At 34.0% G+C, this 12768-nt stretch overlaps 1 protein-coding gene across 1 annotated transcript in view; it reads left to right on the forward strand.

Annotated features, from left to right (window-relative positions):
- Nucleotides 1-12768, forward strand: part of KCND2 (potassium voltage-gated channel subfamily D member 2) — a gene marked incomplete at both ends in the record, with an annotated part of 466944 nt that overhangs the window by 26371 nt on the left and 427805 nt on the right. The window lies entirely within an intron of this gene.

Here is a 12768-nt window from a genome sequence, read left to right on the forward strand (position 1 = left end):
ATGATAAAGCCTTACCTGATTCTCTGCTTCCAACTTCAGTCTCCTTTATCCTCAACCATGGACTCATTGTTCTCCAAACCGTTCCACTTGCATTTTCCTGCTCCTCAGTGGCTTTGCAGAGTCTATGGGTTCATTGCTCTTTCCTCAACACTCCAAATATTTCCTCCCTCGATTTCTACCTTTAAGTTCTATTCCCCTAAATGAAGCCAAACTTGTCTGTACTGAGTTTAGCCCAGGTTTTCTTGGAGGCATCCTGTAGAATTAAAGTCATTATAAGCTCTTAGTAATAAACTTTCTTACTGCTAACTTAAAATTTTTTTTATAGATTCTTTTTTTTTATAAATTTGTTTTTTTAATATTTAATTTTGGGTACGTTGGGTCTTCATTGCTGCACGTGGGCTCTCTCTAGTTGTGGCGAGCGGGGGGCTACTCTTCGTTGTGGTGCACGGGCTTCCTGTTGCTGTGGCTTCTCTTGTTGTGGAGCATGGGCTCTAGGTACATGGGCTTCGGTAGTTGTGGCACACGGGCTCAGTAGTTGTGGCTCATGGCTTATAGAGTGCAGGCTCAGTAGTTGTGGTGCACAGCCTTAGTTGCTCCGCGGCATGTGGGATCTTCCTGGACCAGGGATCAAACCCGTGTCTCCTCATTGGCAGGAGGATTCTTAACCACTGCGTCACCAGGGAAGTCCCTACTTACTTAATTTTAATTTCGTGAGCAGGGTCTTAAATTTGAATGCTTTTTAAGGGCCCGGCCACTGGTAGCAGATCATTTTGTGAGAATATTCAAATTTACCTGGCTTTCATCTTTGCCAAGGCTTTCACCTGGCTTTCATCTTTAACATGTATAAGAATGGTACTAATCTTAAGATGTGGGCAGAAATGCGTTTAGGGTAGAGAAGTTTGAGGATTTGTTGAAATGACATATGTAAAGTGGTTAGTGTGTAGTGGACCCAGACTTGTTCCTTCACCTAGAATTTTGTGGCTCTTCTCTTAGCATCGGAAATCTGTGTTGCTTTACAGTCTCTCTCCAGGGCCTCATCCATAAAACATCACTTAGACGTTACTCACAAAATTTACATATATTTTATAACCATACTTCACTCTATTTGTTAATAGGCAACTATCTTCTTTTCTTAAACCCAAACATGATTTTTTGTTAAAAATTAGTATTTTTGAACAGTTGTTTAGTCATTGTTTTGAGCTCTTTATGGTGCCCTGTTTATGGAAAATATTCAATAGTTTCTGATGAATTTAGTTTTAAACTTAAAAAAGTAAAAATGAAATAGCAAAGTTTAGAAGAGGGTGAGACAAGTTGAAATATTACTTGTCACACTGTACATAAGTAATATTTAACAGAAGTCCATTGCTTATGTTTCTTACTACCATTGTAAAAAACAAATGTTTTTGCAAGAAGTATCCCTAACTTTGTGAGGCCGTGTTCTTCATCAACTTATAATTGCCAGATTACTCAAAAACCTCTATAAAACAACAGGTTTCTCTGTGTGTAAGTGGAGGAGGGAGTTGTGTGTATAGAACTTTTTCAAATATTGACTTCTACACCTTCTGCTTTTTTCCTCTCTTCTTCCACCCAAATATTTTATATTTCCAATAACTTAAAAAAATATGGTGAGGCATGAAAAATCATCAGGGATAGCTAGAGACGGGAAAGAAGAGAAGAAATACCTCTAGGAGTAGGATAAAGCAGAAAAATAGAGAGTATTTACACCACTTTTTAGACTGGTAGCTTAACACTTTACCTTCCAGGACATTGTATTATCACAGCGTAATCTTCAGCTGAATAAAAGTGACTAGAAAGTGAAAATGTCACAGATTGATAAAAATAGTAAGTCACAAATCATATATGATTAGCAGCTATTACAATCAGGGATATATATATATATATATATATATATATAATATATATACATACATTTTAAATAATCCTATTTCATGAACTTGTTTTTTTTTGTCAAATTGGTCATAACTCCAGTAAATGGGGAAGACCAAACTGTCATAATAAAAAAGCACAAATCTTCCTCCCAGATAAGTGCACGCTGGACTATTTTGGGGACTTGGAATACCTCTCAGGTTATTCTACCTTAAACTAAGACCTTATGGCTCTTGATATTTCGAGATATCTGAGATAGAGTACACAGAAGAGAATTTTTTAAAACAACAATTTCAAAAATACTTTTAAAATGGATTAAGGGAATTTAATCATGGTTAACTGTCAATTATTTAAATTTAAATTGGGGACTCTGAAGAACATAACATGATATGCTGTAATACATAAAACCATTCTCTATTAAGTTGTTAGGCGATCTAGCTGATTTTTGAAATGAGTTAGGTAAAATGTTACTAACATTTCTATGGTAGAAGCTATACAGAAATATTAATTACCACCCTGATGAAAGTCTTAATCAAAACAACCTTTATGTTAATGGCTATTATTATATACGATGATAAGAAATACATTTTTTTTACAATTGCCTAAATGTATGTTTACAACTATTAAAATAAAATAAAGGTGATAAATATGCATTTCTTATATAACTGACTTAAAAAAATTTTAGGGGTTTGAACATTACCTAACTACTTGTTAATACAATTAAATATTTAAGAAAAATCCAAGAGAATATTATTAGTTCATAAATATTACTCAGCGTCAAAATTACTGAAACGTGTATGTACTAAATATCCCTCAGAGTTTTGCACTGTAGTCTTTCATACAAATTGTGAATCTGAGCCAATACCCTACCCCAACCCTGGCAAAAAATAAGATATTTATTCTTAGAGGAAATTAAACTACACTTTAAATAGTGAACAATATGCAGACGTAAGCATCATCCAGTCACTCTATGGTTTTGATTAAAGTCAAAGTTTATTCATAGGTTCACTTTTGAAATCCACGCTGTGTTTAAGATTAGGAGCAGGTTTTCATGTCTTATATGATATGTTTCTTTCCTCTACTAGATTTTTTTTCAAAATCTCATGTCATCAGATAAGAGGCATATATCCTTTTGGGGAGCTTCACTTGTACAGGAAAAATAAAACTTTTATAGCAATTAAGGGGAGCATATATTATTATGACTGGTCTTTTCCTTGTACTGATTTCTTTCAACAGTGGGAATTGTCAGCAAAAGGTGAATGTTTTTAGAAATAGCATGTGAGAATTTTTGTGATTGTTCTTTTACAAGGTGGCAAAAGTATACAAATATGGGGATAGTGATGTACCTACCTACTCTGTGCCTCTCTTACAGGTTTCCTATAACCAATACAGTCTTATCTCTTGAACACAGTGCATTCATAATGTCATGATATTTGGGTAAAAAGTATGACAAGCATGATTTCTTTCTCTTCTTCTTCTTGAAAATGGTTTCAAGAACTGGAAATTTGACATTTACCTCATTTCTGAAGTGAGACAATCTTCCCAGTAGTATAAGGAGGTTGAACAAGTAGAGAGAAGTGTTTAAACATGCCTGTGTGGTCAGATATCGGTTGTATCACGGCATGCATTACTCATGTTGCATAATCTACCCTGGAAGCATGCCTCAGCCACCTGAGTGCGGCATATCAACGTGTAAAAATTGGAGTCACTCTGTAGAACGGAAGCAGGCTTTAATAGATGCTGCGCAAGCTTCTGAGACCAGACACCATGAAGATTCTCTGGGCTATTTCATTAACAAATTGTATCTCTGCAGCCTGCATTTCTCTGCTTATTTATTGAACAGATAATAGGAAACAACTACTTTCTTTGTGAAGTCGTAAATAATATGACAGAAGGATATTAAATGCACTGAGATGTGACAGAAGAGCTTAAACTTGTGGGTTTTAGAATTTTATGATGCAGGCTTTTTTTTTCCTTCATGAGTACATGTAAAGTAAACAGATATATTTGAGCTGTTTATGTGGGCAATTACCAATTTAACATTACAGCAGCTGAAATGCAACTATCTTAAACTCAGAACAACTTCTTATACTTCTTCCTGGAATACCACTTACTGAAGCGCTTTACTAAAGAGAAAAAAAAAGTTATCTCTTAGCCTTATCCATAGTCCAACTTCAAATGATGTAAAACCTTTTATGATTATAAAGGTGGTTTTATGTCCATGCTTCTCATAATCACCGTATGGCTCCTATAAAGGTGATAGGAGGGCACCAGCTCCTCTGGCCTAACATAGCTTTATCCTGTTTACTGAAATAGTTCCAAGCAGTACCATGCCGAGATGATACATTACCATTCTTACTGCTATCATGAGAGCTCTTTTGGTTTGTCTTTTGAGGGCTTAGTAGGATTTTACGATTATTTTTTAACAGTAAGTGAACAAAAACTCAAGTAGAGATAAAATTGGAGAATTAAGATTTCAAGGGGCCTAGGCATTGTATTTCTTATTATCAAAATTATCTCAAATTCTATTGGTCAATATACTTTGTTGATTCAAACATTGTTTTCACTTATTACTGATAACTGAAACATGTCTTAGATATGATCGTTTTGGTTTCCTTATCAAGAAGTCGTATTTGTTTTGTCTAAAGAAGTACAGGGGGCAGGAGAAAAATGGCCTTGGAGGCAGATACATCTAGAATTAATTTTGTCTTTGGCCAGTTATCAGTTGTGTAAATGACAAGTTACTTAACTTCTCTGAGACTCAGTTTCCCTACCTGAATACAAAAAAATGAATGTTTCTAGTTTACAAATTAACTTGAACATACTTATCTCTACTCCTTTCTGAGACCTCATTAAACTGAGAGCAAAGACTAGGAGAGGAGGTGACAACAAATGAATGTTTACCATAAGTTTTTAAGGAATGGGAAATGTGTGGACAGTGGTAAATGACTCAGTAGATCAGATATGCTAAGACCTAAATGTTTTCTACAGGGAACACCAACAGAAAACAACGCAATGTGGTGTGCTGCAGGAAACCATGCAGCTCAAGAAGTGGAAAGACTTGGTATTTTGGAAGAAATGAGTGGGGAATGAGTTAAAGGTCTTTTTGGGAATAGTTGTGAAGTACTTAGAACAGAGCTGGAGACCTAGTGAGCTGTCTAAAAAACAAAAAAATATTATATTTTATCTATTCCCTAGAGAAACTCTCTTATTCTTATGCATGTTACTTTCTTTTTTCTCTAGGGATCTATCCAGTTACATATAAAATAGTATGTTGACCTTCTGTAAATGTCAACCTTCTCTTATTAATATGGTGTCTCACCTCTATTCTCTGTTTCACGAAGCTTCTCTTTCTATAAAAGTTTTCTGGTTGAATTTCCATGAAGAATAATTCTTTTACCGTTTGCCAGGGTCAGGGAAGAGTAGTTGCTTGGATGCAACAGGTGAAACACTGGGAAGGAGGTCTAACTATCCACATAATGCCCAATTCATCCATGTGAGGTGGTGTTACTGATTCATCTCCTGCCTTTAGATTAACCTAGCCCCTCTATCCGATCTCTGATCTTGTCATTCTCTAACTTAAAACTGCTCAGTAACAACTCTCTGTATACAAAAATCCAAACTTTTTATTTTGGCCTTCAAGAAAGTCTCTTTATTGTCTACACACCAATCATGGGGAATTCTTTGACACAAGCAAATTTCTCTCATACGTTTTTGCCTTTATGCATTCTATCCCTTCTGCTTTATTTAAACTCTTGTGTACTTGAAGAATTTTCTACAGTTTCTTCAAATCTTATTTCAATTGTTACTTTCCTGTGACTCCTTTTGACTTACCCAAAGGAACTGTTTTTTTTTTTTTTTTTCATGTTTGCAGAGCACATGGAACATTTCAGAGAAAGGGAGAGAGAGAAAATGAGAAAGAGAATAACATTAACAACACACAATGTTAATTATAGGATTAAGAAGAGCTTTAAACTGTGTAAATAAAGAATAATGATTTATCAGAAGCTAAGTCACTTGTATTAACCTAAATTTAAAAAAATTGCATATCTTTCATAATAACAAATAAATAAGTTCGTAGAACTTGTAATTATCTTTCAGTTAGTAGCACACCATATATTACAGTTTCTAAGGGCATTGAAGAACAGTTGAACTTGATTTATCCTCCCTTATATTTTCTTTAAAAGAAAAATTTTCCAATACATAGATAATTGACACCTGTCAGCTATTATTTGCAGAAATCTCACATTGATCTCTGGCTTAAAACATGCGGATTGACACAGAGTATTGAGTCTGTTTTTATTCCTTTATTTCCCCCTATAGAATTACTATTAGTGTATATAATTGTGTTTAAGTAATGTGATTAAAGAAAAGCTAATATATATTATAGAAAGTTAAAGTATATATTGCAGTTTATATTTTGCTGGGTTGGTGGGTACCTTAGACTCATTGTATTCTTCCTTTCATAACATACACAGTTTTTTCTTTTCTTTATTTAGGTTCTTGATAAAGAGCATAGAGGTGTGCCCCATCCTCTTGTTAGCAGAACTGTGCTCTTTGGGAATTTTTGCCAACATATCCATAATTCTTAGTGGAAGTTTCAAGAAGCTGAGATAACAATGCACATTTTAAAGATCTTTTAAGGGATTTGTAGATAATTATTAAAGTGGCCTTTGTTATAAAGAAAAAAATTAGAGAGAACAATGTAAATATTTTATGTCAGAATTTCCCATTACAATGATAGTAGGGATTTTAATTAATTACAGAATAATTGGGATAGAGTGGGACCTTTTCATTTGAAGAAGACTTGGGAATGAGCCCAAAGTTTCTAAACTGCCTCCTTTTAGTAATAGCAATGACTGCTATTAGTACACACAATATTACACCTACGATATTAGAGGAACTATCCTGAATGGATTATCTCCTTATATCCTTAGAACTCTTAAGTGACAGGGACTTCTTTTACCGACATTTTTTAGATGGGTAAACTGATACAGAATTGTAAAGCAATTGCTAAGTTCACGCAGGTAGAAGATGATTGTGTAGAAGATATTTAGAAGGGATATTTGATTCAGTTGTGGGTATTTAAACATTGACATTCATGGGTATGGCGATGAACATCTTTAAGTACAGCCTCAGGGTATTACGTAGAGGCGTAACTAATTTTCCCAGGTTTTATTCATTTCCTAGATCAGTAAATGATAGTTCTAGCTTAGTCTTGAATGGATGAGCAAGAAGAAGCATTATCATCATTGGAATTACAGAAAATAAACACAAATGAATGGATATTGATAGTAGTAAGGATAATAACCACAAAATAAAGTTGAATAAATGGATATATGAATGGTAAATGGGTAGGTGGATGGGTCTCCATCAACTATTTCAAAAAGATCCAAAAGGAGTTGTTTTGGTTTGTTTGTTTTTTTTTTGTTTTTTTTTGTTTTGGTCTGATGGGATCCTTCCCAACATTTTCACAAATCTTGGGCTTCCAGCTCTGATGGCATTATCTGATCTAGAAGGATCTAACATGGCACAGGGCATGGCACAGTTAAAGACATTCTAAGGGCTTTTCCATTGCAGAAATTTGAAAAAGTGAATTTACTTACGGTAGTTCTTTTGATCATTTGGAACTTTATTAACCAACTCTGCACCCTGGAAGCCAAGAATTGTCTGTTTACTCACACATTTCCATTTTTCTTTGTGTGCACATGAAAACTTCTTTGGAAGTATTCTATCTGGGTCAGCAGAAGGTCAGTTTGAAGTAAACATACATAGAGATGCTTGTGGAATAGAAATTTACCCTCTGTTACTGCTGATTAGGAAATTATCTTAAATGAATTGATAAAGATAGTTTTTCATCTTATTATTCTAAGAGATATGGTATTTCTATTGTATATGTGTATACATATATGCATGAAAATTAGATAGTGGATTGCTTGTTTCATTGTAAAGGTAAGGACTTTCGGGGGACTGAGAACATTTGTTGTTAAATGTTTTCTTGTGAAAAGAAACATTACTAAAATTTAAAAAATACATTATAACAATATTAAGTATAGAAAGCATAACTGTAGTTAATTGAACTCCAGCCACATTTTCTGTCCCTTCTGTTTTTCCTTTCAGTAGTAATTACAAGAATTGGATGACAGAGATAGGAAGACTACTTGAAGTTGTAGCAGCTGAGTCTTTGTTGAATGCCTGTTGGTTTCTAAATTTCTTCTAGGTCTGTCCCTGCTGGTGGAGTACCTAAGCTTTGTCGGTTTTTAGAAAACTCTGCTCAAGATGTCTACAGGGAATTTTTTGTAAATTTAAAGAACAATGTCCTTCTTTGGAAACATGCAATATTTTTAGAATCCTGTGATATTATACTGTAAGACATAAGCCAACAGTTTACACATCCCTGTCCAGGAAGCTGAATAATAAGTAATCCTGGGAATTTAAACCTCTATTTTAAGCCTCCTTAAGGATACTCTCATTTCTTTTGTATAAATTCAAAAAAAGCAGAGTCTGATCTTTGACTCACTTCAAAAATAGCCTTATACTAGGGTAGAAAAATGAACAAGTGCAGGTGGAAAGAGCACTATTCAGATTGAGTGAACATAGTTCCTATTTTTTGAAATTACTTTTGTGAAAGGTTATGTATAACGTGGGAGATATATTTATTATTTTCCAAATGCATTTTTGTGTGTGTGTTACTTGATTGTTTAAGGTCAAACAAACAAGATCAAAGACCATATGGACCTCTTCTTTTTCTCTAACTCTTGGCTTAAAAGGCTAATTAGTAAGATGAATAATTTATAGACAGTATGAAAGAATAAATGCATAATCAAATTAGTACTTAGTAATTCTCTGGCATTTCATATATTTTATTCTGATTATCCCACAGTACCATAAAAAAGAAATTATAAATCCCCTTTTATGCATAGGGAACCAGATTTTAGAAGCTTGACTGGTCATTCATTCAGTAAATGTGTGTCAGAGCTGGGATAAGCAATGGATCTATAAACAACATAAAGAATGCTAGAGTAATTACAGATTTGTTGCCTGTATACATTGCAATGCAAACCAGTACATAATTATAGCCAATCACCAAGATATATGTATGTAGCTTGCAATTCATAATAATCTCTACATACAACATGAGCAGAGAAATCTACACAAAATATGAAAAAATAATCAAATGTTATTATAAAAAGTTAAGTGTGTTAAAATTGCCTCTTCCCATTATCTACATTGGAAGCTTATGTCATAGAGCTGTTTCTTTGCTGAAATACCTACATTATCATCACTGATAATCATCACTTTAAGGGACACACACACACACACACACACACACACACACACACACACACACACGATCTACAGAGAATATGAAAAGTACAATGATTGAAAGATATATTGAAGTAAATTATCAATTTATTAATTGATCAAAGCTTAGTCCACTGTGAATTGCTTTGTAAAGGGGGAAAAACATTAATAAGATTTATTTCAGACCCATGCAACCTTGAAGGAATTGAACCTTGCTCAGCATTTCATTAGAGCTTCTGCTACTTTCTCTTCTCCCCTCCACCACCACATATACATGTGACTCACACTCACAAAAGCAGAGTTTGAGCAGACCCAGAATTTTCTGTGGAAATTGATGCATTCATAGGAAACAGTGTTCGAGTTAATAATTATCATACTTTAATCTGAAAAATCCTGGTTACTCATAGTATGGGATGCTTCTCAGGGTCTCTAGGAGTATAAGCCTTTACAGGTTATTTTACAGTGACACAACAAAATTAGAAAGAGTGGAACCCTGTGGTACTTGAGTTTTTCAAAGCAAAGTGGAAGATTCAGAAGCAGAATGGTACCTAAAACTGTCTACTCCTGCAGTGAAACTCAGTATCTCTTACTTAGCTAGGCATAGAAAATAGCACATTTTTTGACTACGAAATATTTGACACATTTTGGTGCCACTCTTCTGCCACATTCTATTCTGGAGTGGTCCCTGAAGCCCCAGATGTGGGGGTCACTCTGACTCTGATAATGTCCCCTGGATCAGCATGTTGTAAATTTCCTGGTTCTCAACCACTATTACAAATGTAGGGAAAGTCAAGCAGTGAGGTATTGAGTGCCTTGTGGTTTTTCCTTGACCTGTTTTTTGTCCTTTTTTAATACTTAGTATTTTTATAATTAGTGACTAGCTTCAACTTGGGAGTAAGCGGATTACTAAATCCAATGATGGTATACATTTTAGAGTGCACAGATCTTTAAATCAAAGGAAAGTATGTGCAATAAACTGTGGGTCTTTGGCATCTCTTAGCTGTTTGGTTTATATTGAACAAATGGCTTTTGCATATTTGTTATATAAATGTTTACACACATTGTGTTTAACTCTTGAAGGAGTATTTCTAGACATGAAGATCCAGTTATAAGATATAATTTTGATGATATTTTAAAAAACAATGACTATATTTAGCATAATATTTATAATTCCCCTTTCCCCTTACATATTCATATAAATTACCCTGTTAGGTAAATTGTTAGGTAAAATTTCAAATTATATTATATTCACCTTAAAAATTAGAAAGTTATTATCTTACTAGGTTTTTTAGGTGAATAAACAAATTTGAACTAAAATCTTTGGGGTGAATTTCCAAGACTAAATGATCTTATTTAGATTGCTTAAAAATTATGTTTCAGTAGTGATGAAAATAATGAATGAATAGAACCTCAGTTTTCTTCCAAAATAATACCTGTTTTATTATCAGAAGTAACATGTGGGTTATGACACTCCACAATTTGGGAAGTATAGCAATAAGTTCACAATACTGAATTATGTGATGTAGTACTCAAATAGAAAACAAACGGATTCATCAATTGAAACTAATTTTTAAAAATTTTCCAGACTTTTAGCATTCATATATCTATCTTTGAGTTTTTTACCACTATCAAGTGGCATTTATGACCAATAATAGACTATTCTAATTTGTAGCTGACTGAGAAACAGCAAATATTGGTGAAGAGCTACGAAGTAACTCTTACTGGGATCCCTATGACCAATTGAGTTTCATGATGCTCTCTCCCTAATAATTGGGAGAAAAAGATTCTTAGAATTGTTTTTTGTTATCTGGGCTTTCATATCCAAGAAGAATGAATATGGAGATAACTAATGCTGACACATATTCTTAGATAAGACTTCTTTCCCTAAAAGTACAAATCAAACCACTAGGAGAAAGAGAAGTTATCAGGACAAATATAGTTTTAAAAATAAAACACAGATAAGTTACTTTCTCTTGATGTTACATCATTGTACTTCTTTATAATGGTAACAATTTTGATCTATTTTTGTCTTTTGATGTTATAAGAAGTGGTTTCAAGGGACTGCAAAAAGTGTGTCAGCACTCAAGACATTTTTACTTCACTATTTGGACTGAACTAGCTAGGTTGAAGACTAGCTATTCATTACTGAGAAGTGACCATAGCATAGATGAACTTTCATCTCTCATACTTGGAGGAAATGAATTATTTGAATTAGTGTCATGCTTAAAATGTTTATGTAGCTATTTTTTTTTCCCTTAGGGGAACTTCAGCAGTAGTGTTTGCTCAGCTCTACCTGTTAATGTCGAGTCTAGAAGGCTGATAGATGTGAAAATGTTGGGATTTTATTATATTTGGCATGGGTTTCTGAAGCATTCCTCAACATATTGGAAATTAGATGGTTCAACAAGACCTGGAAAATTAGTAAGATTTAGGACTGCCAAATTAATAGTAGGTGAGATGAAGAAAACCAACTAGAGAAGTCACCAGACTGCTTGATAAACAAGGAGTAATAAAGTGCATTAGGGTGTGAACAGATTTCATCAGCAATAGGACTTCCTGGCAAACTATTAATCAGAAGAGAATGTGTGCACTCACCCAATCCTGGGCAGGTTCATCGTAGGAAGTGCAGCAGACTAAGTACAGAGCACAGAATCTGCTAAAATCATCTCCTAGAATAGTTTGGAAGAAATAACAGCAACATAGTTTTTTTCCTAGAACTGTGCAGAATTCTGTCTCCTACTTGAACCCTCTAAGACTTAGTCTTCAGTTCGTCATGCATGATGCATGTGTACTTAATGGCACAAACATATCCAATTTTTTTAATCCACTACTCTCTGTGTCTATTTTTCTTAAGCACTTTTCACCTAAGCGCCTATGACAATACTTGATGCTTATATTAGCTTTCTCAAACCCAAGGAAACCTAGCAGCTATCACACAGCCTTGCTGGTATTTTTGTGTCTGTTTTGCCATTGCTGTCACAGTTATTATAGTTAGTGAACCTGGGTATTCAGCATCAGACTAAGAAATCTATCCATTGCAAACTGATGAAAATTGAAGATGATTAAATCATTGGTAACATTGCCAAAGTAGAGTTTTTATAGATGCATCAAAATTCCAGGCATCTGGAAGGAGTAGGCATAGCTTGAAACAAAAAAAGAAAAGTATAAAGAAATAAATGCATAAATACATCAATAATCAGTTTATGTCATTCTGAGGGAGGAACGTTGGAAATATTATTTGTTTATTCCAAAAATTTAAATATATCCACGGCTGATAAAGTCATAGTACATTATAAAAGAAGAATAAAAGTATCTCCAGTTTTAGAAATTTAAAAGCTAAAACCATATTCTTTTTCATCTGCTTTAATGTGTTTCATAAGATATGGAAATCCAGGTGCTTCTGGTTTCCATACCACTTTTCCTTGCACCTATTAAAATTCCAATTTTGCTTTGAGAGAAAGAAAAATGATTCCATTTCTAGGATTATTTAGCTAGCTAAGTGATGCAAAGACTGTTTTCAGATTTACATTCTTATCACTGCTCTGTAAGCTCAATTATTTTAACAAGATCTTTCCA

The sequence above is a fragment of the Leucopleurus acutus genome (assembly GCF_964270905.1).
Source record: "Leucopleurus acutus genome assembly, chromosome: 9".
NCBI classification, from domain to species: Eukaryota; Metazoa; Chordata; class Mammalia; order Artiodactyla; family Delphinidae; genus Leucopleurus; species Leucopleurus acutus.